Genomic DNA, 27,127 nt, shown 5'->3' with positions numbered 1-27,127 from the left:
CAGGCCTATGATATATGATTGGCTATTCCCCTTATCCTGACTGATTGTTTACAGATCAACCATTACTGTAGAATCATTAAATTTCGTGGGGGCCAATTTTCGTGGATGTCTTAAATTTTACAGGTTCGTGGGGACGTAATTTCGTGTACTCTTATATATCTACAAAAGGAAATATGACTTTATTACCCTAATTTATCAATTCGTGGAGGATGTTATTTCGTGGATGAGAGGTAACCACTAATTCCACGAAAATTGAGCCACCTCGAAATCTAATGATTCCACAGTAAATGGGGATGAGGACAATAGTTACATTGTCAGTTCATTGGTAAGAAACTGATGTTGACCTTGACCTAGGCTTTCAGGCAACAGTTCTTACCCCAGGACAAACACAATGACTACTGCCCTCATATCCAGTTAAAAGATGAATACTATAATGTCTATGAATGACACACGACAAAGACCTTGTGATAGCAATGGGTCTCCTGAATGACTCAGGTGACCTAAAAATACAAAGTATAGCTACACAAACATAGGGATATTACATGAATACTATATAGCTACACAAACATAGTGATATTACATGAATACTATATAGCTACACAAACATGGTGATATTACATGAATACTATATAGCTACACAAACATAGTGATATTACAAGAATACTATACCACATAAACTCTTTCTTTGCTCCATCAGTCCACTCTTTATTGATATACAAGGAACCTGTAAAGAGACCTCAAACTATTATACTGTTATATACATGTTCATTGAATGTTTTATGTGTACATTGGATGTTGTATGTACAGTCTTCATGTTGCCCCTTGAGGGCCCTTAATTGGTTGATAAAGAAATTGAAATTGAATTGAAATTGTTCAAGTTGTCTTTTTTAATAAGTTTACGAGATTGATGTAAAGCAAAATCAATACCACATATCTAAAACGCTATGTTGAAGACAAGCTAATACAGTGAAGACAAGCTAATACAGTGAAGATGAGTTAATACAGTGAAGTCTCCGATTCCCGGTCGTCTCTGATGCCCAGTCACTCCTATAAGTTTCAAGTCACACTGTAATGAAGCAGAAAAAACTTTATAAATACATTGATCACAAACAATGGGCCTTTCTGTATTTGATCAGCAAAAAATATTTGAAGGTAAACATTTACAGTCCAAGAAACGAATGAGGAATCAACATGATCAAGCACTTTCGAGATGGAGATTTTCACTCGTCTTTGACATACTACTTTCACTATTTAGCGGTTGATGTGACAGTTATGGTCGATTTTTAAGAGTTGAAAAATATTGCACATGCATTCACTTACATGTCAACAATTGTTCATAAACACAATCCAAATCAAAAAGGGAAAATCAAAATTCCTTTTTTTTGACCCTGTTTTTCATATCTGCATCCATATACACCCCTTTTTGCCAAAAATAAGCCTTTACAAGTCAAAGTTGATGGAATTTTCCTGAGTCATTGACATTTAAATGCATTACACAGACATTTAAAATGAGTAACGTTCCTCTTATTCTTATAAAAACTTATGAAGCATCAGAGGAACGTTCCTCTTTTCACTTCAACAGAAATCTTCACAAAGAATCTGAGGAACGTTCCTCTTTTCACTTCAACAGAAATCTTCACAAAGAATCTGAGGAACGTTCCTCTTTTCACTTCAACAGAAATCTTCACAAAGAATCTGAGGAACGTTCCTCTTTTCACTTCAACAGAAATCTTCACAAAGAATCTAAGGAACGTTCCTCTTTTCATTTCAACAGAAATCTTCACAAAGAATCTGAGGAACGTTCCTCTTTTCACTTCAACAGAAATCTTTATTAGAACATTTTACTCTGCATTTGTGTTTTACGACATTAAAAATATTTCCTTTAAGTATTGTGCAATACCCTGTGCAGAGGGCGCAAAATTGTAAACACGCGACTGACCTTAAGTTTATTGTTTCTATACCCCCTGCAAACAAAGTTTGGGGGGTATATAAGAATCACCTTGTCCGTCCGTCCGTCCGAATATCCGTCTGTTCGTCTTCTGTGCAATTGGACTTAAAAATGTTTTGCTTAAATTAATTGTAAATAATTGATGTGCGATTGTCAACATTTTACTGGAAAATCCTGATTTTATTTTTAATATCTATCATGATGCAAATTGATTTGTTATACTTTCATGTTAAATACTGAAATCTGATTGGTTAAGACGCAGTTCATAATCCGTTCTATTACCCTCAGCGTTAGCGACGCTATTAGCAACGGGTAACATTAAAAATGTAACATGCGCGAAAATCATGCGCGTACGGTTCGCCGTAGAATTCACGTTATTACTATCTAAAAGCAGTGATGTTTTCTTTAAAATTAAGACATTCAGTATAACAAAATAAATAGTGCCTGTTTGCCGCTTCGCGTCGGTTGACAATGGTTTCCTCGGGGTGTCAATTTCAACTGTTACCCTCCCAAACAGGCACTATTTATATAATGATACATTGCGGTGATTATTATTGCAGGGATGATTTTCACCCCTATTGCACATGTAGCTAATAAGCACAATTGAAATTTAGAAGACATGCTAATTATGTCACTTATTAAATAACTTGTTTAACAAGTGTGCAAAATTACTCCTGATGATAGCGGGTTTGCAGCCCATAATTTAACAATTTTAAATATAAAATCAAAAACTTTGTGTCAAGCCGCTGAAACAACAATATGATGTTGGTTAAGTAATATAAGGACTGATGAAAAAGGGTGCACACACACACACACACACACACACACACACACCGTAAACTCGAGGTCACAACTCTAAGCACATTATGAGCACTCAGTTGGAGCGCAGTCATTTGTTAGTCAAAGTTTGTAGGAATGCAGTTACACGCCGCAGGAGCTGAGTAGAAATCCCTTGGTCAACTGTCACATTTTCACCTTGTAAAAATTTAAAATACAACTGTACAATGTTTTTGAATTTCCCAGCGAACCCACAGCAATTCCAGAAATATAACAGTATCGTGAAACTCTGGGGGAATGCAATCTGGTGTGACAGGACCTAAGCTTTGAGAAAACAATCAGGTTACCAGAAATTTGCATTTGTCAAATTCTTTGAGCTGGATGATAGTAACAAACATTAGTAAAAGGATGTAAAATTTGAATTACAGTTCTCATATGAAATGCAATCATTATATTAATATATATGTAAATTATATCTTACACTAGCCAACAATTACCCCCACCCCCTTTCTAATAAAATCACAACATACACGAGCTATAATTCAATAGTGTACTCGTAGTTTAGATAAATCTACAAATCTACCTCTGGTATTAGTAGGATATTTTAGGTAAAAAAAACCCAACTCACTTTTTGGCTTTCTTGAAGTACCTCATGTTTATCAACTAGAAAATATCTAATATCAAAATACTCCAGTATATTCTGTAAATAACTTCTCAGCATGCATGGTCAATAGAAATGTCATGACCTAAAGCCCATATTCCTCTGCTACATTTGGTTTGCTAATGTCACCGCCGGCCATTCATGCACATGCTAAGGTCCTCTATCAGATGTCAATCACTAACTGGATGCTGATAAGATGTTCGGGGTGTGCTAATAATAGTAACTGTGTGAAATTTGAGAGCTTTCAACAGCAGATCACTGCTTTAGGAACAGATGCAAAATGTGGTCGCAAATTTAATTTAAGATCAACGCTGCATGTGTACTTTATGAAGGTGAACAGAAATATTGTTTGGAAATTGCAGTTGCAAACTTCGCAGGATGCTTGCATCAAGGTAATAAATACTTTTATTATATCCAAACCTTTAAAATACATAACTGAGTTTCTTTTGCTCTTCTAATTTACTACAATCAAGGTAATTGCAAATCTAAAGCATATAGATTAAATTGATACAAAATTCTTTATTATCTGATATTTAAAAAAATTATTGTAATCATCAAATTTTGAAAATGATGTGCAAAATTAAAATATAATCATAATACAATGTAATGTTATAGGTGATGATGATTGGCAGTGACAAAATATTTTGCCTTGTGGATTTTGGTTTGAAATCACTGCATTTGAATTGTTTGCTGGTCTGGTGGATGGGTAGCATTAATTTGGACAGAGCTTGATCGAGATGAAAGATGCTTGAAGATTAAGGTTTGTTATTCTTAATTTAAAATTAATCTCACACTATAGCTGTCCTTCTGGGACTAATACTCCCACAAGGCTCTTTTGAAACAGAGTAATCGGCTAGCCACTTCTCATTTTACAGGTTATCAATTTCCCCTACAAATGCTTATCAACACCATTGCTAGGAAAATGGCCCTCTTGGGACAAATGAATTCAGTAACACTATAAACTCCATTTACATGATGTGAGTTTTAAATCTTTCAAATCAGACTTTGTAAATAGGAAAATCATAAACAGATATTAGGTCATATGGAATAGGAACATGCTCTATTTAAGAAAAAGTTAAATATTAAATATATGATTAATCTGCCGAAATGAATTATCACACAATTGTAACCTGTACAAATGTGAAAGGATTAATCTAATGAGTGCACAGGGGCCCATTTCAAAAAGCAAAATTAATTAAGACTTAAAGTTATATCTTAGGAAAGAACTTTTTCCTTAAAGTTCATTACTTATTATGAATTTTAACTTTAAGACAGGTAAATTGATGTTTTAGGAACAAACTTAACATGGTGACTGTTTATATTATATTGAAATGAATTATATGCACATTTAAGTTGAACAAAAATACTAGATAACGGGTATCATTAAAACTTTTTCACTATACTTCTAATTTATTTAAACATGTTTTATTGAAAAAATTCAATAGGATTGGACAACAGGCATAGCTAGCCTATGTATGTCCTCTCCTTGTAATATATCCACTTTACTTCTAAACTGAAAACATTAGAACTATCAAATTATACATATATTTCTTCAATTAATTTCTTTGGTGTAGACTTTTAATTTTTACAATTGTTTTAGATTATCTGGTTGCACGCGTAGATGGATAGCGGGTATAAAGCTATAGCTAGTGCACTGATGATAATTAAGTTATTCATGCCTGAGAATTACTGATATCTTAAAAAGGAATAAATACTACATAAATACTCAATTAAAGAATGACTGGATGATTTGTCCTATCCCTCCACAAAATTAGCTTTTCTTTTAGGGGAGAAATGTTAGGTGTTTTCTTCATCTTATTTTTTTTTTGTCGGGGAAGGGGGTAGGGGGTAGGAGTTACCGCAAATTAAGTGATTTGGGAATATTGATGCTAAATCAGCCATGAGAATGCTGTTTCATTCAGAAATTTTTGCCTTTTATCCTCACTTCTTCTATCAGTCAATATGCATTTATTTGCAGCGTTTTCTTTTTTAAAAAAACACCCTATTTTTAAATCAACCCTTTTAAGCAGGCACGTAGCATCAGGATGTGAAGAGTGGGGGGGACCTCCCCCCCCCCTTAACTTTTTCTCACAGAAAACAATTTTCTTAAATTTACATATCAAAAAGTGAATAAACATGGAGTCCCCCCCCCCCCCCATTTTTTTGGGAGCATGTAAAAAATTGAAGAGAATTTTGATGAAAGAAACATCAAGTCCTTAGTATAACAAGTCAGAATTTATGATGAGCAAATATTCTGAATAATTTATGCTTCTAAATTTCAAACAAAAATAAGTTTGATTAAGCTCATCAAGCTTATTTACTGAATCTAGTATTCCCTTGCTGCAACATTAAATTGATAGGATGAACAGAATCTGAATTATACAGCTTTCTTGTTTGACGTGGTTAATAATTCCTGCTTTATTTAAGTGATGCAAATTCCATCTGCTCAGCTGTCTGGCTTAAAACCAATAATTTAGAGCTGTGAACCATTCTCATACTCACAAGAATGACCGGCCCCGATAACAATAGCTTTGGGATTTGATGTGAAGTGTTAAGATCTGTCGCCATCCAAAAAAAATAATGCAATAATACCAATGTGTTTTAAGATTAGAGCAGAAATTCAAGAGTATATTGATGTTTGGTAGATTCAAATCAAATTCATGCTTAAGTATCCTGCTTGGATTCTGTAAATGTTTAAACGTATTTAGGTATATAGGTATTTATATCTGAAGAGAAATATTTGTTGTACAAATATCTCTCTCTCTCTCTCTCTCTCTCTCTCTCTCTCTCTTGTGCTACATCTCTCTAATTTCTCTCTCTCTTTCAAGTTAAGCAGTGAAAAACTTATGTGACCTTTAATATACTGGGTATTTCTTTTTAAAGAATGTCAATACCTAAATGTATGTTTGAGAATTTGTGTGTTATCAACAAAAATAAGCATTACCACCAGATCTTCATTATGAAATAACAGGAAGTTATTTAGCGATGATGAGTTTTAATGCAAATATCTATTTTACATAGATTCTATAGAAGATCTGGACATCCCCCCTGGGAGGAAATCAATGAGGCCACAGAAAAGTTCAAAAGCCATCCAGCCAGTCACACAGTATGAACAGAAGATAAACAGAACAGAAGATAAACCTTGATTCATGTCAACCATGTATCGAAGACCGAATTAAGTGAAAGTGCTTTCTGGAAAATGCAGCTCTACTTGGGAACTCCATCCTGAATTTGATGGATGCGAGCTTTATGTTTTTAGTAATTATAAAATCATATGCACTGAGACAATTATTAATATAGTTAAATTTTTAATTATATAAACATCTAATCCAATTACAAACTAAACTTGATATTTAATATAAAAAGAAATATTAACTAGATTCGATCTCGTTGCGAGCAACGAGTGGGTCTTCCGTCCGGTTTTTTTCCATGATTTAACGACTGAGCTTCTCGGACTCTCGCTTCTAGCAGTAATTATCCTTTGAATTTCATTGATTTCACAAACACATTCGAAATAAACCCTCCCCCCTTTTTATGTGTGCCCTTAGACCTTGACCTTGGTCGTTCGATCTTGACCTCTTAGAACTGATCTATTATAAGTATCTGCAAGATATATATCAGATTCATTTATATGTACAATTAGCTTTTTCGACCCGCTTTCTCCTTATTTTTAGGTTTGATCTTGACCTTTGACCTCTAAGAAATGGTGTATTAGCACCCCCCCCTCCCCATTTATCCCTTATTTTGTAAAAGAATTGATTTCTAATATGAAAATGACCCTCGATATTTGGACTGGAAATTGTATATTTCTATTTAAAATAATACCTAACAAAGTGTTATAACCGTTTGTCAGAATTTTTCAAAAGTTTGAAACCTTGTCTGCGATTTTACTCCAGACCGCGTTTTAGACTACGCCTCCGAATAAAAATTGTAGCTCCAGTAAAACTCTGTAGAACTAGGCGAAAATTCATGGGATTGTTCCTCACACGTGAATCTAAGTGTTTGCAAAATTTAAAACGAAAGGAACCATATTGAAGAAAGTAATCCATCTCCAGCGGCATCACGCTATCATTCAGAGAAACGAAATTTTAACGCTTCGATATTTCTATCTAACAAATTCATGCTCAAATTTCACTGAAAGTTTGTGTTTACATTTTTATTAGCAGTCTGTGACGATATTTTTTAAAGATCCAAGAAAGGTAACTCTTCCTTCCCATACCCCGATTTTCTATGTAGTTACTCGCGACAAGAGTTTGACCTGGACTGTTGATTTCTTAGTCAACGCTATCCGGCGACATTGTTTACAAGCAGCACTGATTTTTATTAACAAATTGATAAGTATCTGAACCAATTGCTAAGCACATATGTATTCATAATGCTTCTCAGTTCTTTTTTTAAACATTTTCCGGAATGTAAACACGGCGGATCTAAACCATACGGGTGTGTATTGTTTTGCATCGCATCACATTCATTTAATTGACAGCCGATAGAATTTGAAACACGCACCTTTTAAGAGTGGTTAGTGACTGGAATGCAAAGCTAATGGTCGCAGGTTACTAGTTGATTTTACAGTATATAGGGTAGACATATTTAAATAGATATCTTTCGACATTTATAAAATTAGCTTGGAAGCGCTTATGTTTAACACATGTATTTCAGCGTTTATAATAATGGCGAAATCCTTCTGATTATAATATACAATAATCTACATTAATATTTACATGTAACCCATACCACCTTACATAATTATATTTTCTCACGGTCCTGGAAGTCCTACAGTGAAAACCATTGCGTAATAACTGATATATATGCGCGGATCCGGAACATTTTTCCAGAGGGGGGGGGGGGGTCCAAAGAATATATGTTTTTACCAGGGGAAAGGGTTCAAGACATAATTGCGAAAATGTTACTATGTAAATTCAATAAATTTTCATTTTCCACGGGGAAGGGGGGCGGGGGTCGACCCCATCCCCCCTTGACCCCGCTCTAGATTCGCGCATGATTTATTTTCCAACAAAACGTTGGGATGCACGTTTCCGCACCTTCCGCACACTGGACGCTGACATGAAGTGAAGCTGACCTTCCTCCGTCTTCACTGCGGTTGAAAAGAATCTACATTAAATCGTCTTCATCATCTGTAAATTCTGAATCTATGGAAACTCCCTATTTAAAATGTTGTAGTCGTTCAGGATATGACTAGGAATCTCCAACCAAATATTACGGAGCCTCTCTTCCGTACATGTATGACTAATACTGGGCCAAGCCTGAAATTATTCCATTGTTGTTGGACCCAGCCTCAAAAAACTTCCAACAAGCCAACACGCACTTTAGCTTTCAGATTTCTTATAGTCCTTGCATGAGTTTGGTATGCATCAGCACCGAAAGTCTGATTCCAACTGACCATAATTTACAATTCGAAATTATATATAAAGCAATTATTGAATAACACAATCAAGGTTTAAATAACATATTATGCAGAATTGTAATGAAATCATTTATCAAACAACAATTGAGTATAAATCATGACATTTCATCAGATATACCAACAGGATTAATAACAGAGTTTCAAAAAGCGCAGAAGTCATTTCAAATATTAACTGTCCATCTCTGACTGTGCCTCAGGTGGGATAAAGGCTGTGCGAAATTTAGAACGTTTTTAAAACAAATGTCGAAATATGGCAAAAGTTTTTGGAATAAAAAAACCCAAAATCAGAAAAAAATAAATTTACACAATAATTAAAAATAGTCCGAATGATTGAATTTCAAACCGTGACATGTTCATCATTTAAAAATTTAATCAATTTCTGTGTTGATCTCAAACATTATTTTAAATTCCTTTTATAACTATTTAGAGTTAATAATCCACCATTAATCTTTTGTCTGACGATCCTTAAGATCATCTATAATTATCAAAGTTTACACGAATATTGTGTATCAGATAACCCTGTACAGCACCGACCGTGGGAATCGATTTCCTCCGCTGCGAGCGAGGGATCGCTTACATAATAACAAATACACAGAGCTCAGAAACGCAGTTAATGCTTGAAATGTCTTATCGTCCACGCGTAAAAACTTTAAGAAAAGCATGCATACTGTTATGAACCTTTTCCAAATGCATTAAAACATCTCGAATACAATAATAAACTTTCTGTGGTGAATTTATGTCAGTTGTACACACAATGTCTTTTCGGTAGCATGCTAAATAAAAACAGGTGCATGTTAAAAAGTAAGCTTTTTACACTCACATTACACAAAACCTGACGAAGTAATATTATAACGGCATTGATACGATCCCAATTAGCAATATTATGTTCTTAGATCGTTCTAAGGAACATGTAATTTAAAAAAAAAATCAAATTTCATCCAATCAATTCGAAAAAGATGTCATCAGACGCAGAATTACAAGTGCAACTTGGATATCATATTTTAAAATGAAGTTGGGGTTATTTAAACAAGATTTAAATATGTTATAATATAAAATTAGCTGGGAAGCGCTAACGTTTTACACACGTATTTCAGCGTTGAAAATTGTTTGCCTTGATGATTTCTCTTTGTTTAAATAACGTTTTATTTCTGCACGATTAATAAATTCAGATGAATGTAGGAATGCCGAAATCAGTATATGCCGAAATCAGTATATATAACATGTAAATCGACGACAGAATTTTTATCAGTTCTAACATTCAGAAGTAATCCAGATACAGACTAATCGTAAAACAAGAAATATACATGTACCAGAAATATTTCACGGCTGCTAACATCCCGTGTATACTGTGAAAAATTTAATTCCCAATACAGGTGATGCGTGCCCTATGATATCAGGACTTTCTCTCACAATGTCCGATCGGCTCCGTAATTACCAAACAATAAGAATAGTGTCCGAGGTACATTTACACACATTTTCATTTGGATTGAGTTAACGGCTCGAGAAGTAGATTTTTTTTCTACATATAAGTCAAGCACGCCAATCGTAACTCAAATGCCAAGACATTCACAACTGTTAAAAATAAATGAATTGGTCTGGTGTGTTGTACAGTGTTTAAAAGGTACTACGTTGTAATTCAAAGCTTAAGATCAAAGATCAAAGATACGCAGGTAACATTACTTTTCGATCGTGGGACTCGGAGGGGGTGGCTTTTATATTAAACTTTCAATATTAAATTCTCAATATTACACTCTAAATTATTACTAAATAAATGCATATATTAGAACATTGTATAACGTTGTAATATTAAAAAAACAAACTATTTCAGTATTAATATTTATCTATGGAATTGAATGTGCATTACTCTAACGAATGAGCTACGCGGACTCTGCATTGCCTGTTACGTAATGTATGACCGTTGCGCTTTACAGCCTGAATCTTAACAAAATTGTTCAAAAGTTTACGTGAACATTCCGGACTTTTCAATTTCACACAGCGAGGGTTTTCATTTATTTATTGCGCTATCGTGCAACACCTACCACACGTATTGTAACACTGGAATGGCATTTTCTTTCAATGCTTACACCATGCTAAATTAGTGCATTCATTTTCTGGTTCGCCACCACCTCTTTCTTATTCTGTTTTACAACTGATAAGATTAAGAACTACACTATTTTTGTAAGCCGATTTATTTCTATTAAATTCTGTATTGTATTTAATATTTTGAATACACAATTGGCCTTGCGTATATGACAATAACTTATTCAATGCTAAATAAATTAAAATTACATCTGTTGTGTAAGATAAAAGAGTGTGTTCTTGAAACAATATATGTAAACAAAATAAATACTGTAGTTATTATCAAGATTGAATTATGAACGTACAAAGGATCAATGAACATGTGTGTGATAAAGTAGAAGCACATGAAGCGAGTGTTATTCGACTTCCGCGGATCGCATGCATGTCAATTTGGCCGGGATCTTCACGGCCATATGCGGGGTATGGATTATATAATTGTGTACACAGAGCTCCGTGGCCATGTTCACTTAAAATATTTGCAGTTTGATAACTTATTTTATTTAAACAATATATTACTATTTAACAACTTTGAAAATATACAAAGAGCCCCCTTTTCAATGACATATGTCACAATGTCATACATGTATTTACTCAGATATCTACCGTTTGTAATTATGAAGCTAAAGCAGATTAATTTCATCATTTAAAGATTTTATCATTTTTTGAGTTCGTGTTTTGTGTGCATTTTTTTTTTACAATTATTTAGATTTACTTACCCACCATTAATCTTTTGTCTGACGATGCTTAAGATTGAAAATATAAACATTTATATGTTATAGAACTTCTTTGTGAACCCATATATGAGAGACGCAAATCTTGTGTATGAAATAACCGCTGACCACTAGGTAGTCCAGCCGCGACCAAGGCGACCGATTTTCTCGGCTGCGAGCTAGGGATCAGTTACGTAATGGTACAAGCAGAGATCAAAAACCAGGTTTATGCTTGCAGAACTTAACAAAACTTACATATAGCCGTCACGCAAAAGCTTGAAGAAAATAATGTATGCTGTTATGAAACTTTTTCGAATGAATTAAACCATCCCGAATTCAATAATACATTTTCTGTGGTGAATTAATGTCAGTTGTACACAATGACTGAGGTCATTTTAACACGATTTAAATGAAATTAATTTTTGAAAAATTCAAAATTCATCCAATCAATTCGAGTAAGATGTCATCAGACGCAGAATTGTAAACGCAACTTAGATATCATGTTTGAAAATTAGTCTGAGGTCATTTTAACGCGATTTAAATTAGTTTAAAATTTTTGAAAAATTTAAAAGTCATCGAATCAATTCGAAGAAGATGTCATCAGACGCAGAATTGTAAACATAACCTACATTTAATGTTTTGAAATTAGTATGAGGTCATTTTAACACGATTTAAATGAAATTAAAATTTTCAAAAAAAATAAAAATTCATCCAATCATTTCGACAAAGATGTCATTAGACGCGAAATTGTAAGCGCAATTTAGATATCATGTTTTAAAATAAGTCCGATGTCATTTAAACACGATTTAATTAAATTTAAAAACTTCAAAAAAATTAAAAATCATCCAATCAATTCGACAAAGATGTCATTAGACGCAGAATTCAAAGCGCAACTTAGATATCATGTTCAAAAATTTTTATGATCTCATTTAAACACGATTTAGTTAAATTTAAATTTTTTAAAATTTTTTAAATTCATCCAATCAATTCGAGAAAGATGTCATTGGACGCAGAATTCAAAGCGCAACTTAGATATTATGTTTTAAAATTAGTCTGAGGTCATTTTAATGCAATTCAAATGAGTTTAAATTTTTTTAAAAATTTAAAATTCATCCAATCAATTCGAGAAAGATGTCATCACACTCAGAATTGTAAGCGTAACCTAAATATTATGTTTTGAAATTAGTCTGAGGTCATTTAAACACGATTTAATTAAATTTAAAATTTTCAAAAATTTTAAAAATCATCCAATCAATTCGAAAAAGATGTTATTAGAGGCAGAATTGTAAGCACAACTTCAATATTACATTTAAAAATTAGTCACAGGTCAATTTATTAAGATTTAATTAAATTTAAATTTTTTTAAAAATTTATAATTTATCCAATCAATTCGAAAAAGATGTCATCAGACGCAGAATTGTAAGTGCAACTTGGATATTATGTTTTAAAAATTAGTCTGAGATCATTTTAACACGATTTAATTAAATTTTAAATTTTTAAAAAAATTAAATTTCATCCAATTCATTCGAGAAAAATTTCATTGGACACAAAATTGTAAGCGCAACTTAAATATTATGTTTTAAAATTAGTCTGAGGTCATTTAATTACGATTTAATTAAATTTAAAATTTTCAAAAAATTTAAATTTCATCCCATCAATTGAAAAAAGATTTTATTAGACGTAGAATTAAAGTGCAACTCAGATATTATGTTTTAAAATTAGTCTGAGGTCATTATGACACATTTAATATGAGTTTTAAAATTTAGCTTCCCTACTCGGAATTTCCAGACAATGATTTTTCTCGTGATGCTAGACTATCATGTCCTCTATCATTCCTGAAATTTTCAGCTTTCTATCTTTTTTCGCTTTAAAATAGATGTGTAGACAATGAAAACTCATCGAAAGTGTGTTCTATATCTTGACCCCGGTTAGCTTCCGTACTCGGAATTTCCAGACAATGATTTTCCTCGGGAGGCTAGACGATCATGTCCTCTATCATTCCTGAAAATGTCAGCTTTTTATCTTTGGACGTTTTTGAGGAGATGCGTGGACAAGACGTTTTCGTCAAAAACGTGTCCTATATTTCGACCCCAGCTAGCTTCCGTACTCGGAATTTCCGGACAATGATTTTCCTCGTAAGGCTAGACGTTCATGTTCTCTATCATTCCTGAAAATTTCAGCTTTTTATCTTTGGACGTTTTTGAGGAAATGTGTGGACAAGGAGTATTCGTAAAAACGTGTCCTATATTTTGACCCCAGCTAACTTCCGTACTCGGAATTTCCGGACGATGATTTTCCTCGTGAGGCTAGACGTTCATGTTCTCTATCATTCCTGAAAATTTCAGCTTTCTATCTTTGGACGTTTTTAAGGAGATGCGTGGACAAGACGTTTTCGTCAAAAACGTGTCCTATATTTTGACCCCAGCTAGCTTCCGTACTCGGAATTTCAGGACAATGATTTTCCTCATGAGGCTAGACGTTCATGTTCTCTATCATTCCTGAAAATTTCAGCTTTCTATCTTTGGACGTTTTTAAGGAGATGCGTGGACAAGATGTTTTCGTCAAAAACGTGTCCTATATTTTGACCCCAGCTAGCTTCCGTACTCGGAATTTCCGGACAATGATTTTCCTCGTGAGGCTAGACGTTCATGTTCTCTATCATTCCTGAAAATTTCAGCTTTCTATCTTTGCTCGTTTTTGAGGAGATACGTGGACAAGAACTTTTTAAAAAATGAAAAAATGGCGGATAAGTCCGAACCGGAAGTGATTTTTACAAAATAAAAAAAAGCGTATCAAGTTTATATAATAAAAAATCGATGCTGAAAATTTGACAAAAATCGGACCACCCATCTCCGAGAAATCTTCTGCACAAAAATTGTAAAGAAAAGAAAAGGAAAAAAAACTAGAGCAAAGCTCGTTGCAAAGCAACGAGTGGGTCTTCCGTTAATGTCGGAAGTAAAGCTGGAAGTTCCTGTAAGAAGCATAGCTCTTAAACCAATAACAAGAGTAACTAAAATAAAAAGATGAAAAATCGAATTATTCCTGGTACGACTTAACAAAATCCGAATGATTTTAACAACGACTTAACAAAAACCTTTCTAATTTCAAGAACGACTTAACAAAAAAAATCCGAATGTGTCAAAGTACGACTTAACAATTATTTTTGGTACGAGTTAATATTACTTTGAACATTACGCTATTTTTTAAACCAAGGACGCAGAATCAAAATTTCCGGAAAAATCAATTTTTAAACCCCGATATCTGTTATGCATCGTCCGATTTAAAAGCGGATATAAGTTTTGTACTCATCATGAAAATTACCGTAGGTTACATATGTTTAATTTTTAATATTGAAAAACAATGAAAAACTAAAACAAGAGGCAAATGGGCCACATCGCTCACCTGAGGAACAATAGGTATGATAAAATCAGCTTAATGGAGTCACAATGCAAACTACCTGGACAATGTACAATAATACATGTAGATCCTGTATAAATAAAATCCATTTTCCCCCCTAAATTTTCTTATGTTTATAATCATTAGTTCCTTTTCTAAAAGGATGATTTTATATTGATTTTTTAGTCATATCGCATGTTGAGTATTGCAGTTCTCAAAAAGATCCTTAACAATAGTTTATATATGCTCAGTTGAGCTAAAAACAAAATAAAAGAAACATAATTGCATACTTTTATTGAAAAACAAATTTTCACAGCTAACAATTGTAAATTACTTAAAACAGCCATAATTTTGTTTGTTATAATTTCTTATCAAACACAAACCACAACAAGGCATGATGCTTTCTTAAAGTTCCATTACAGTAACTGTTCATGAATTATCCGATTTAATTTTTACTGGTAAATAGTCTGTAGAACACATTAAGGAATATGCATGTGGGTAGAGATGACAGGTTAACCTCAAGAGCTGAAAAGAATCAACAGGTAAAAACCATGTGGCCACCAATAGCTGAAATTAAAAAAATCAATAAGCTGTGTTAATACATGTACCGGTACTAATAATACCTGTGTTTACAATAACATATGCATAGTATTTCTGAAAAAAAATACACTGACCATGCCGTGTAATTAGTATGACGTATCCCGATACGTGACATTAGATGGCACAGGACAGTTTTGTTGATACGTTTCATTGTAGCCTGGGGACGTGTGTCTTCGGAACCCTGTAACTAGAATTTCCTCAGTTCCCATTCAGCACAAATACCTTTAATTCACTTTTTATAAATCCAAATACCAATTTCTGAAGAAAATTACTAGTCAAAACCTGTAAAATTTTCTACATACTGGTTTTTATGAGATTTTGACCCTTCCATATTTTGCTAATTTTTCATGATTTTTCAGCTTTTTAGACCTCCCCCAGCCAATTCCCTGCAAAGGGTTGACCTTCCGTACCATGTGCATGTTGCACCATCACATGTCAGAAACTTACCGGTGTATAGTTTATAATGCCCCATCCACCTACTTTTCGTGTTATTTACCCTCCCGTCTGTAACTTGCATTTTCTATGTCTAAAGTCATCACAACAGTCATAGCCGCAGGTTTCACATTTTACTTCTGAATCTCATGTACCTAACATATGGGGCCTACATATTGAATATCAATTTCAACAAGAGACATCCCTCTAAGTAATGATAATCATTAAAAATCATTTCATGAATTTTAGCAACACTCATAAGCCTTTAAGTACAGCAACTCTCAATTTTACAAAAATATTGACAGGTACTTTATCCAAAACTGTCCCTTGCTACCTTTAACTTACACTAACATTCTCTGAAAAGTCATCCTGTCCTAAACTTACAAAGCTTATCCTATTCTGAGAAAAAGTATACCTCATTTTGCCAATTCCATTAAGGATTAAGAAAAATATGGCCATTTAAGTGAACCCAGCATTTCCACTTTCCTCTATTTAACAAAGATTCATAGGGCTCTCCATAAATAAAGCATCTTTACCTCATCTTATAGAGGTCAACTGTTGTTCAACCTCCCTAAATAAGAAACCTTATTCAAAACTACATACATATACATGATATTATCATGACAAAAGCATCACATCACTTAGAAATACCCTTACATGTATACCCTCCCCCTATTTTTTGATTTTCCTAAGAAGCATTAGTTTGAACACTTTAACCTTAATATTATGAAACTTGTGGCAATTCCCTTAAGTCATTTCTCACACATATTTAAAAACAACCATCACTGATATTGAAAATTAATCTTTTCTTGGTAAATGGATGTAATGTAACATTTTTTTTCACAAAAAGACATGCCGCCATACATGTGATTTCTTGTTTTCATGAAACAGTAAGCTTATAATCATATTTAGTGAATATCTTATTTATTCTTGTTTCTAGTCTCCTTTTAACTTTGCTAAAATAGTAAGACCTGCCAGTGTGATGTCTGCTCTTAATTAAAATGAAATTCAAACACAACCGGGTACCTGGGGACGGATGAGAATTCCATGATAAATGTTCAAATTTTACATGTTTTCCTACATTTTTGATGCATATATACAATAAAAGGGTAAACATTTGTTGTTTCTTGATCATTTCGAGAGTAATTATTATAGCAGATGTTATTTCAAGGTCAAATGTACATTTACATATCCAACATGTAATGGTAATGGAGACAATTGGAAAGAGGGGGGGGGGGGGGGGGGGGGGCATGGCTTTTTGAATTCTGTAAATATATCTAAAATATCACTTTTGGATAGGAAGGAGCAAAAACTTGAGTTTTTTGACATATTGTATACTTTGATAACTGCATTTGTCTACATGTGAATTTTATTTGAAAGAAAAATATGCTGTTTTAAAAAAATTGAGTTATATAAGTCAGGTTGCTTAATGTTATTTCATGAAATCAGACAGCAAAATTGCTGCAAATTTATAATTTAAATAATTCAATTGATCAAAACTCTTTTACTGTGCAGTATTAATTCTTATCTCGGTACTTAACTTAAGCCTATTAATTGTCATCAGGATAGGAAATACCTACTATCTAAGCCAATTTACTCTAGTGGTGGTCATTCAACACATTTAAAAGGCATTTACTTCCCGTGTATATTATAGCTAATAAATCATGTAACAACATATACAATGTATAACCAACAAAATCATCCATTTTCCCAAAATAGACTACTTTTGGTACAAAATCCACTCAAAATTACAGTTAAATGAGAAATCTGAAAATACCATGTAGTCTTGAAACTTACACTAACATTCTCTGAAAAGTCATCTTGTCTTAAACATACAAAGCTTATGCTATTCTGAGAAAAAGTATACCTCATTATGCCAATTCCATTAAGGATTAAGAAAAATATGGCCATTTAAGTGAACCCAGCATTTCCACTTTCTTCTATTTAACACAGATTTATAGGGCTCTCCATAAATAAAGCAGCTTTACCTAATCTTTTAGAGGTCAACTGTTGTCCAACCTCCCTAAATAAGAAACCTTATTCAAAACTACATACATATACATGATATTATCATGACAAAAGCATCACATCACTTAGAAATACCCTTACATGTACAGGGATGGGGTAATTGAAAAAAGTATTTGTAATTGAGTGTAATTAATTACATTTTTTAAAGTAATTGTAAGTAATTGGTAATTGAATCTGTCTTCAATTACAAGTAATTGAATGTATTTAAATACATTCCAAAAATATTGTGTATTTTCAATTACTTTTCAATTACATCTCAATTACTTTTTTCCAAGTTTAAGATATTATAAAGGTGTCTTATAACGATAAATAAATTTTATACATGTTTGGCATGGACTTTTGTTTATACAATAATTAAATGTCAAATAATGTTTCATATGTTTATACAGTATGACACACTGCCCAGAGCAATAGGTAAAGATCTAATTTTGTGGAGGTGTGAACTCCTCCAATACCCAAGAACCCCAATTGATTTTAGACTCAAGGGAATCAAAATATCTCATTCTTGTGAATTATAGCAATTATTATTTATCTATAGAAAAAATATTATTCAGAACCAAAAATGAACTCAATGGTACTTAATGAATTTAAGGTATTCAATGTATAATCAAGGGATATTGAACAATTTTGAATCGTTTAAAACCAGTTAAATAAGTACTGCTAAAAAACAATGAAAGTGAAATGAACCAAATTCACATGACTGACAACATATAAGAAGCCGGTCATTTTGCACCTTAATTTTTTTTAAAGAGTTATCTCCCCTTGTTGAAAAAAAGAAAATTTTAATTTCGTCAGAATATCCGCGGTAAATGATTCATTTTAATTCATATTTTGATAAAGAGAAAGTTTATGCATGTATTAACCAAGAGTGTTTTACAAATTTTAAGTTTCTTTTTACAATATCGCATTAAAACATACGTTGCCCATAGACTTTAATACAAAATTCAAGGTGTAATTACAGTCAGTTCAAGCATATCTTTTACAACATACACCATAGCATAGCATAGCATTGAAATCTCATAGCATAGCATTGGAATCTCATACCATAGCATTGGAATCTCATACCATAGCATACAATCTCATAGAATCGCATTCGTCATATCATACCATAGCATAGCATACAACGTTATTTTAACTCGGTTTTAAATGTTTTTATTTGAAAAAATAAATGTTTACATGATAGATTTGTGGTAAACTTTAGCTTCTTATTATTTTACTTCGAAATGTGTGGAACTCTTCTGTGTATGGAGGCGTTTTTGTTCAAATCTCATAGCATACCATAGCATAGCATAGCATACCATATCATTAAGCCCTTCATTTCAATTTCTCATAGCATAGCATACAAATCTCATAGCATAGCATACAAATCTCATAGCATATCATTAAAATCGCATACCATAGCATAGCATTAAATTGTAAAAGATATGCATGAAATGACTGTAGTTGAACCATAATTAATATTTTGAAAATTCCTTTGGTGGAGTATTTTCATTTGATAACACCTTCAAAATGATACCATGTTTAGGAAAATCGGACCATACATTTCTTAGGTACAAAATGTGGTCGTTATACATCGAATACCTTAATGTTAAAGAAAATTTTCAAGAAATCTGATCTGAACTGAACTATACAACCTTTAAAAACATAACCGTACATAAAGCCCTGTATATCTTAATGTCGTTAATATATGTATATGTTCTCAAGATTTAAAAAAATAAAACTAAAGTAATTGAAATGTAATTAATTACATTTATCAAAGTAATTGAGAGTAATTAATTACATTTTAAAAAATCAATATAATTGTAATTGCAAGTAATTGATAAAATTGTCAATGTATTTGAAAGTAATTAATTACTTTTCAAAGTAATTGACCCCAACTCTGTACATGTATACCATCCCCCTATTTTTTTGTTTTCCTAAGAAGCATTAGTTTGAACACTTTAACCAAATATTATGAAATTTAAATGCTTCTATTCTGATCAATTGAATTTTTAACCAGCGTGAAATTAAAACCATCGCAATTGATACTTTAGTAAAAATCATGAAAATTTAACACGGTGGAATAAAAACGACTTACAGTATTTCATCCGAACAGCCTCAAAGTATAATTTTCTGCTATACCATTTTTTTTAAATGAATTCTACTGGGGCTTTTTTTGGCAAATAAATTTAGCGAGGATTTTTTTTCTCTTTTCTTATTAATGACAGGTTTTAAATACAATATTATGTTTAGTATGTATAAAATTCCATAAACAATTTTACAAAGCTTTGGATTTTAGTTGCACAATGAAAAAATGAGGGATTGCACGTTAATACATGCTCATTTTGAAATTTAAAGCATTGTTGATTTCTTTTCCTAGATAGAGATATGCACAAAATGATGTTGCTCTGTGATGCTTTGCCAAGATTAAAAGCATGAGAGAGAGAGAGAGAGAGAGAGAGAGAGAGAGAGAGAGAGAGAGAGAGAGAGAGAGAGAGAGATCTGAGGCACATGTAGTAAAAATTATTACATACATTTGTCTTACTGTAAAAACTGTTTACAATGTAGATGTGTTCTGCATGTAAAGTTTACCTAAAATGAATCAATAAAATTCAATATACCGGTATATAAAAGATAAACTAATCTCAAAGAATTTACAATGTTCTGTGAAATAATCAAATCTTGAGAAGAATGTTTTATAGATATCAGGGAACATTAACCTAAAATCTGAACTTAAAGTTCTTTTCATCTTGCACTCTGATTTACATGCTCTTTCACAGGCGATAATCATATATAACGGCGAGCCAGACAAAAATTCTAATTCTATTTAGACTGAATATTTACCATGTCAAATATATTTATTTAATTAAGCACAAGTCTGTCCGAGTTCTTTAATTCATTAATTAAGTGGAGGTAATATGGTAAAGATCTGCTATTTTCAAATATTTAGGGTAAAGTTATCATCATGCAAACATGCACTCTAATTACAACATTCAACTCTTGTGTGCCTTTGGACCCCCACCCCTTTTAATTGCACTGTTTTGTACAGTGTGTGGTGTGTTGTTCAATACAAAATAAGACATACATATACATAATAATAAATAGAAATTCAAACGAGTAGTGTGCAAAACATACACGTGAAAATACATTGGACAGATAATATCCCGAGATTTCTCTGACTCAAATGCCCGCTTTTATATTGTTACGCACGTCAAAAGCGGAGGTTAGAGTCAGAGAAATGTCGGATTAGATTGAAAAGTGCACAAACACTTTGAAAAGAAAAAGTCAATACGACATATCCTGTATTGAAACATACCTTTATAATCTGTCATGCGTTAGTTGAGCTGAAATGTCCACTATCGCGGTCTTGCAGGCCATTCTTCTGACACACCGCTATCAGCTGTTGTTCGCAGTCAAAACATGGCGAGTTGACATGGTGAATCGTACGATAATTATTTCGATTAAAACTAATCAGACTAATAAAAACTAACAACGTAATTATCGACCGAATTAACGAAATTGTTTCAATAAACACTCTGATTAACTATATAAAAAAGGAGTTCGGTTTTATGACCTGTACGAAATCTTTTCAGCAGGAGTTACTTTAAGTGTGAACTTTGCACTATTTTTTAAACCAATAACGAGGAATCAACATTTCCGGAAAAATCAATATTTAAACCCCGATATCTCCGCAATGCAGTATCCGATTTTAAAACGAATTGAAGTTTTGTATTTAGCTTTGCAAACTATACAGTATGCTTATAATTTTATGTTTTTTATAAAGTTTTATGATCAGTACGAATTGTTACAGTAGAAGTTACTTTCAGTGTGAATTTTGCACTATTTTTGAAACCAAGAACGCGGCATCAAAATTTCCGGGAAAATCAGTTTTTAAACCCCGATATCTCTGTAATGCATCCTCCGAATTTTAAACGGTTTTCAGCATTAGACTCAGCTTAAAGAGCTCTACAAAATACGTATACGTTTTTTGTTTTATCAAAAAATTCATTTTTTCAAAAAATTTGATTTGCTTCCAGTTTCGACCGCAAGTGACAGATTTTTATTATATAGCTTCATTACAGAGGTAAATTGACCAAATCATAACCATTGAAAATTTCAAGCCTCTATCCTAAAGCGTTTTTGAGAAAAGTCCCGGACAAAATGACTTTTTTAAAATGTTAAAAATGACGTCACTCCAAAACGGAAGTGACGTTGTCTATAAAACTTTAACATCTTTGAGGGACAATAACATGCTAAAATCTCTGGAAGATTCATTGAAATCGGTTGAAGACTTTTTGAGTTATGAAGCAAAAAAGGAGTCAGAAAAAAAAGAAAAAGTATAATAATAATAAAAAGAAACCGAAGAAAAACAAAAGGGTCTTCCGTTGGAAAACGGAAGACCCTAAAAAGAGTGAAAAAGAAACATTACAATAATAGAAGGGTCTTCCGCTGAAGACGGAAGACCCTAATAAATTGGTATTCTTAATTACATGCCTATGTATGTCTAAGCTGTTATTTTGAATTGTAACCCAAAAATGCCGCGATATAAAATATTAAAAATTCAAACTCTTTTTTACTTTATATCGAGTAATCAACTTAGAAAATTTTAGCTGATCATCATCAGGACTGAGCGATAGTCAAGTACTCGAGTACTTGTTAACATCCTTAATATTTACCTAAAGTATAACATGTTTAAATGCTTATTTAATTTAAGATTACCGGTATTTTGCTTATTGCTGTTTTTACTTTCAATTGGAACATTCTTCAAGTACCATGTAAAGGTTTCAGTTAAAGAGAAAAGAGGAACGTTCCTCAAGATTCCTCGTGAAGATTTCAGTTGTAGTGAAAAGAGGAACGTTCCTCAGATGACTTGTCAAGATTTCTGTTGAAGTGAAAAGAGGAACGTTCCTCAGATGACTTGTCAAGATTTCAGTTGTAGTGAAAAGAGGAACGTTCCTCAGATGACTTGTCAAGATTTCTGTTGAAGTGAAAAGAGGAACGTTCCTCATATTCTTTGTGAAGATTTCTGTTGAAGTGAAAAGAGGAACGTTCCTCAGATGAAGTGTAGAGATTTTAGTTTAGGTAAAGAGGAACTTTCCTATGATGCTTCATAAGTTTTTATAAGAATAAGAGGAACGTTACTCATTTTAAATGCCTGTGTAATGCATTTAAATGTCAATGATTCAGGAAAATTCTATAACTTTGACTTGTAAAGGCTTATTTTTGGCAAAAAGGGGTGTATATGGATGCAGATATGAAAAACGGGGTCAAAAAAAAGGAATTTTGATTTTCCCTTTTTGATTTGGATTGTGTTCATAGTTCAATAAGTGCTGAATCAAATTTACAAGACTAGTATTATTAAAACAAACTGAAGGAGTTGCCAAATTGCAGTGTACAATTAGACCCCCCCCCCCTTTTCCCTTCTTTTGTACAAGGATTGAATTCTTATATGAACTTGACCCTCCATATTTAAACTTGAAATTTTATATTTCTTTTTTAAAGAACACCTAACAAAGTGTTACAACAGTTTGTCAGATTTTTTAGAAAGTCTGAAACTCTGCCTGCCATTTGACCCCAGACCGCGTTTTAGACTATGCCTCCAAATAAAAATTCCAGCTCCAGTTCAACGCTGTAGAACTTGACGGCGAAATTTCGTGGGACTGTTTCTCACACCTATATCTAATTACGTGCCAAATTTGAAACAAAATGAACCATATTGAAGAAAGTTATCCACTCCAAAGGCATCAAACCATCGTCCTGAGAAACAAAATTTCAATGTTTCGATATTTATATCCAACAAATTCATGCTCAAACACTAAAAATCTGTTTTTACATTTCTTTCAGTTTGTTTATTTACCGACTTGGCTGAAATACATGACTGGCCTTAATTCAGTTAAGATTTTCCATACTTGTAATCCACAAATGCATGACAGTTAAACTTATTAATAATATATTTCTAAGCACGTGCATTTCAAATCAACAGGAGAATGTGCATCAGTTAAGCCGACGTGACATTCCACACCTTAAAATACCCGCTGGCGACAAGAGTTTGACCTGGCTTGTTTATTTCTAAGTCAACGCTATACGGCCACATTGTTTACAAGCAGCACTGATTTTTATTAATAAACTCATTAACAAATACTCTCAACCAATCGCTAGGCGCCTATCTATTCTTAAGGTTTCACAACATTGGGTATTAACTTCAGATGGACGGAAGAACGCTCCATCTCTTCTTTCTATCATCATCCAAATTGACTACACAACTCAACAAATTTTACTTTCTATCAAGTAGAAAGCGAAATAGCGAAGTGGCAACACTCTTGCCTACAAATCTTAGGGTTCTTGGTTCGATACCGCATTGGAGAAATAAATTTTTTTCCAATATTCATTTTTCTCTTATTATTCAAGAATTATCAACATTTTTAGACATTTTTTTTAATCATTATAAAATGTGGAAAGACCTCTTATTGTTCCCTGAACAATTAGTCTACTACCGTATTTTTCCGACGATTAGTCGGTATTTTTTTTCTCTGAAGCAGAGCACTCGACTTATCGTCTAAATCGACTTATCTAACGCTTGAGGTCAGAAAATTGTTAAAAATAGCATTAAAAATCTTGGTTTTAATCATCTTGAGTTGGCTGTGTGCTTGGAAATTACCTTGTTGAATTCATCGTTCATCTTTATTAATTATCGTTTTCACTCATTTGTTAACACCAGTATACATTATAATAACGGTAATTAAAAAAATGGTACATGTCTTTAATCAATTAAAAGTTTTACCGTTCCGTTTTTATAAACACATCGTCACATGGTTCCATATATGACACTAATGGGAAGATAACATTGCGCAGTAAAATTAAAACCAAATTTGAATGGAAAAAATTATTGCAGTAAGTCCGGGGAATGTTTTTAAGTTTTATTATTTTATTAGTAAAGAGTTGTTAGTGAAAAGTATAAATAAGAAATATTTTATGGTCAAATTCAATTTTAAAATACGTAATCGGCAATTATCAATACTAATGTTTATACAGTAGGCTGACATCGGTTGTGCTATGTAATAATCATTCCCTAAGACTAAGATCTATACGGCGTGTTCACTCCCTGTGTATATAAAGAGTACCGTTATAAGAGTGATTAAAGTTCATTGATTAATTATTGTCCAATTCTTTAATTGTTGTTAAATAAAAATTTTAGGAAACGTATGTATGTCGTATATCGTCATTATCAAGTCGTACAAATGATCGATCTATTTCTAACAGTGTCTATGTAAAACAATAGCGTGTAACTACATTACTGTATACAAAGTAAACAAGTTTCATCAAATCATAGTGATTGCTAAGCTTTCTGCACTTGAGATCCCCCTTTGAAGTCCGACACGAGACAGGTGCATGCTTCTGACACCGGAAATTGTTAAACAAACATTGACCACGCGCCGAGTCAACAGGTGGCTGGTTACGTAATGGCGAATACACTGGCGATGGTCAGAGTGGATAATTATTTTAAGGGAATAAAATATTTCTGACAAAGTAAGTTTAGTTTACTCTCATACAACTTGCATAACACGCGATATCGGGAATTGTTTACAATGCAAGCGACTTTATAGATGTTACCGGTATTTGAAAATATGATGCATAAGTATAAAGCGTAATTGTTTAAATGTCAATCATTAATAATAATTGGTAGCAATATCGGGGACATCGTGGCATCATACACTGATAATGTTACTGCAGTTTTATATGCCATTTAGAAGTGATAAGATCGACGTATCGTCTGAATCGACGTATCGTAGGAATTTGTTAAAATTTTGGCTAAAAATGAGCAATTCGACTAGTCGTCCGCATCGACGATTCGTCCGAAAAATACGGTAGTTGTTTAATGTGAATAAAAATTGTGACTGGTGTAATTGTGGTCCTCTCTGTCACCTGTTGTTTACATTCACAAGTTTATATATCTATTAACCACAACACAGTATCATTAAAACAAGTATTCCTGTCGTACAATAATAAATATGAGTCCTATATGAGAGAGAGAGAGAGAGAGAGAGAGAGAGAGAGAGAGAGAGAGAGAGAGAATTGTGACTGGTGTGATTGTGGTCCTCTCTGTCACCTATTGTTTACATTCACAAGTTTATATATCTATTAACCACAACACAGCGTCATTAAAACAGGTATTCCTGACGTACAATAATAAGATGAGTTCTTATCTGACTTCTATACTGGATAACTTGCCCTTGATTCCAAACGATGCCGCTAGGATAAAAACAAGGCGCGCTTGTAATCAAAGACAGCGAACCAGTCTAATCTGACATCTAAACTAGTTCTCTTTCTCACGCGTTCCCTGGGTACATGCATACCGTTAAACAATTGTCACCGGGTTAACAGGTGTGTGACTGTCAGTCAATATATCGGGTCTAAAAAGCTCAGTGGATAGAGCCTTGGCACGGTACGCCAGAAGCCCTGGGTTCGAGTCCTGGTTGAGACTTGACTTTTCACCACCTGTTACATAGAACCAGTCAAATATGACATCCAAACTAGTTCTCTTTCTCACGTGTTCCCTGGGTACGGGCGTACCGTTAAACTGTCGTGACTCAGACGTAGCACTGTTAAGGTCTACATTGTGGTCGTGCTGACCAAAAAGTATGGGGAATGTTAACTATGATATCACACAAAACAACAAGTCATCAAAAATGGTCAAAAATAAATGAATTCACGATTGTTATCAGCAAAAATATAATTCAGAACTTGTATAAATCTACCCCTAGTCAAAATATAAGAGTGATAAGAAACAAATATAACAAAGTACTATGGTAAGTTTTAGAAAGTTTTAGAAAAAAATTGATTGTTATACCCGCACTTTCTAAAGAAAGTGAAAGTAGAACTTAATATGTATGCTGGCATTTCATTATATTGTGCTACTGCTACTACATGTATTATGCATGCTTACCTATATTGGTCAGCATCATAATGATAATCAAATTAAAACACAATAATGAATTCCTTTAGCTGATCTTAACTACCATAATCCTTTTCTGCATATGGAAAACACAGATATGTATGTATACACTTGAACCCATTTTATCGAAGAGCTGGGT

The 27,127-nt window shown here is 33.0% G+C and overlaps 1 protein-coding gene and 1 long non-coding RNA gene across 2 annotated transcripts in view; one reads left to right on the top strand and one right to left on the bottom strand.

The window, feature by feature from the left end:
* The window catches only part of LOC128172217 (uncharacterized), a 219,288-nt gene that overhangs the window by 7,684 nt on the left and 184,477 nt on the right, over positions 1–27,127 (bottom strand).
* Positions 2,406–6,755, top strand: LOC128172242 (uncharacterized). The gene is made up of 3 exons (XR_008242219.1): positions 2,406–3,778; positions 4,002–4,146; positions 6,408–6,755. It is a non-coding gene; the product is annotated as an uncharacterized LOC128172242 (long non-coding RNA).

Source organism: Crassostrea angulata, chromosome 2, assembly GCF_025612915.1.
Source record: "Crassostrea angulata isolate pt1a10 chromosome 2, ASM2561291v2, whole genome shotgun sequence".
Taxonomy (NCBI): Eukaryota; Metazoa; Mollusca; class Bivalvia; order Ostreida; family Ostreidae; genus Magallana; species Magallana angulata.
The sequence above is the reverse complement of the archived record's forward strand: the minus strand, read 5'-3'. Positions and strand labels throughout refer to the sequence as shown.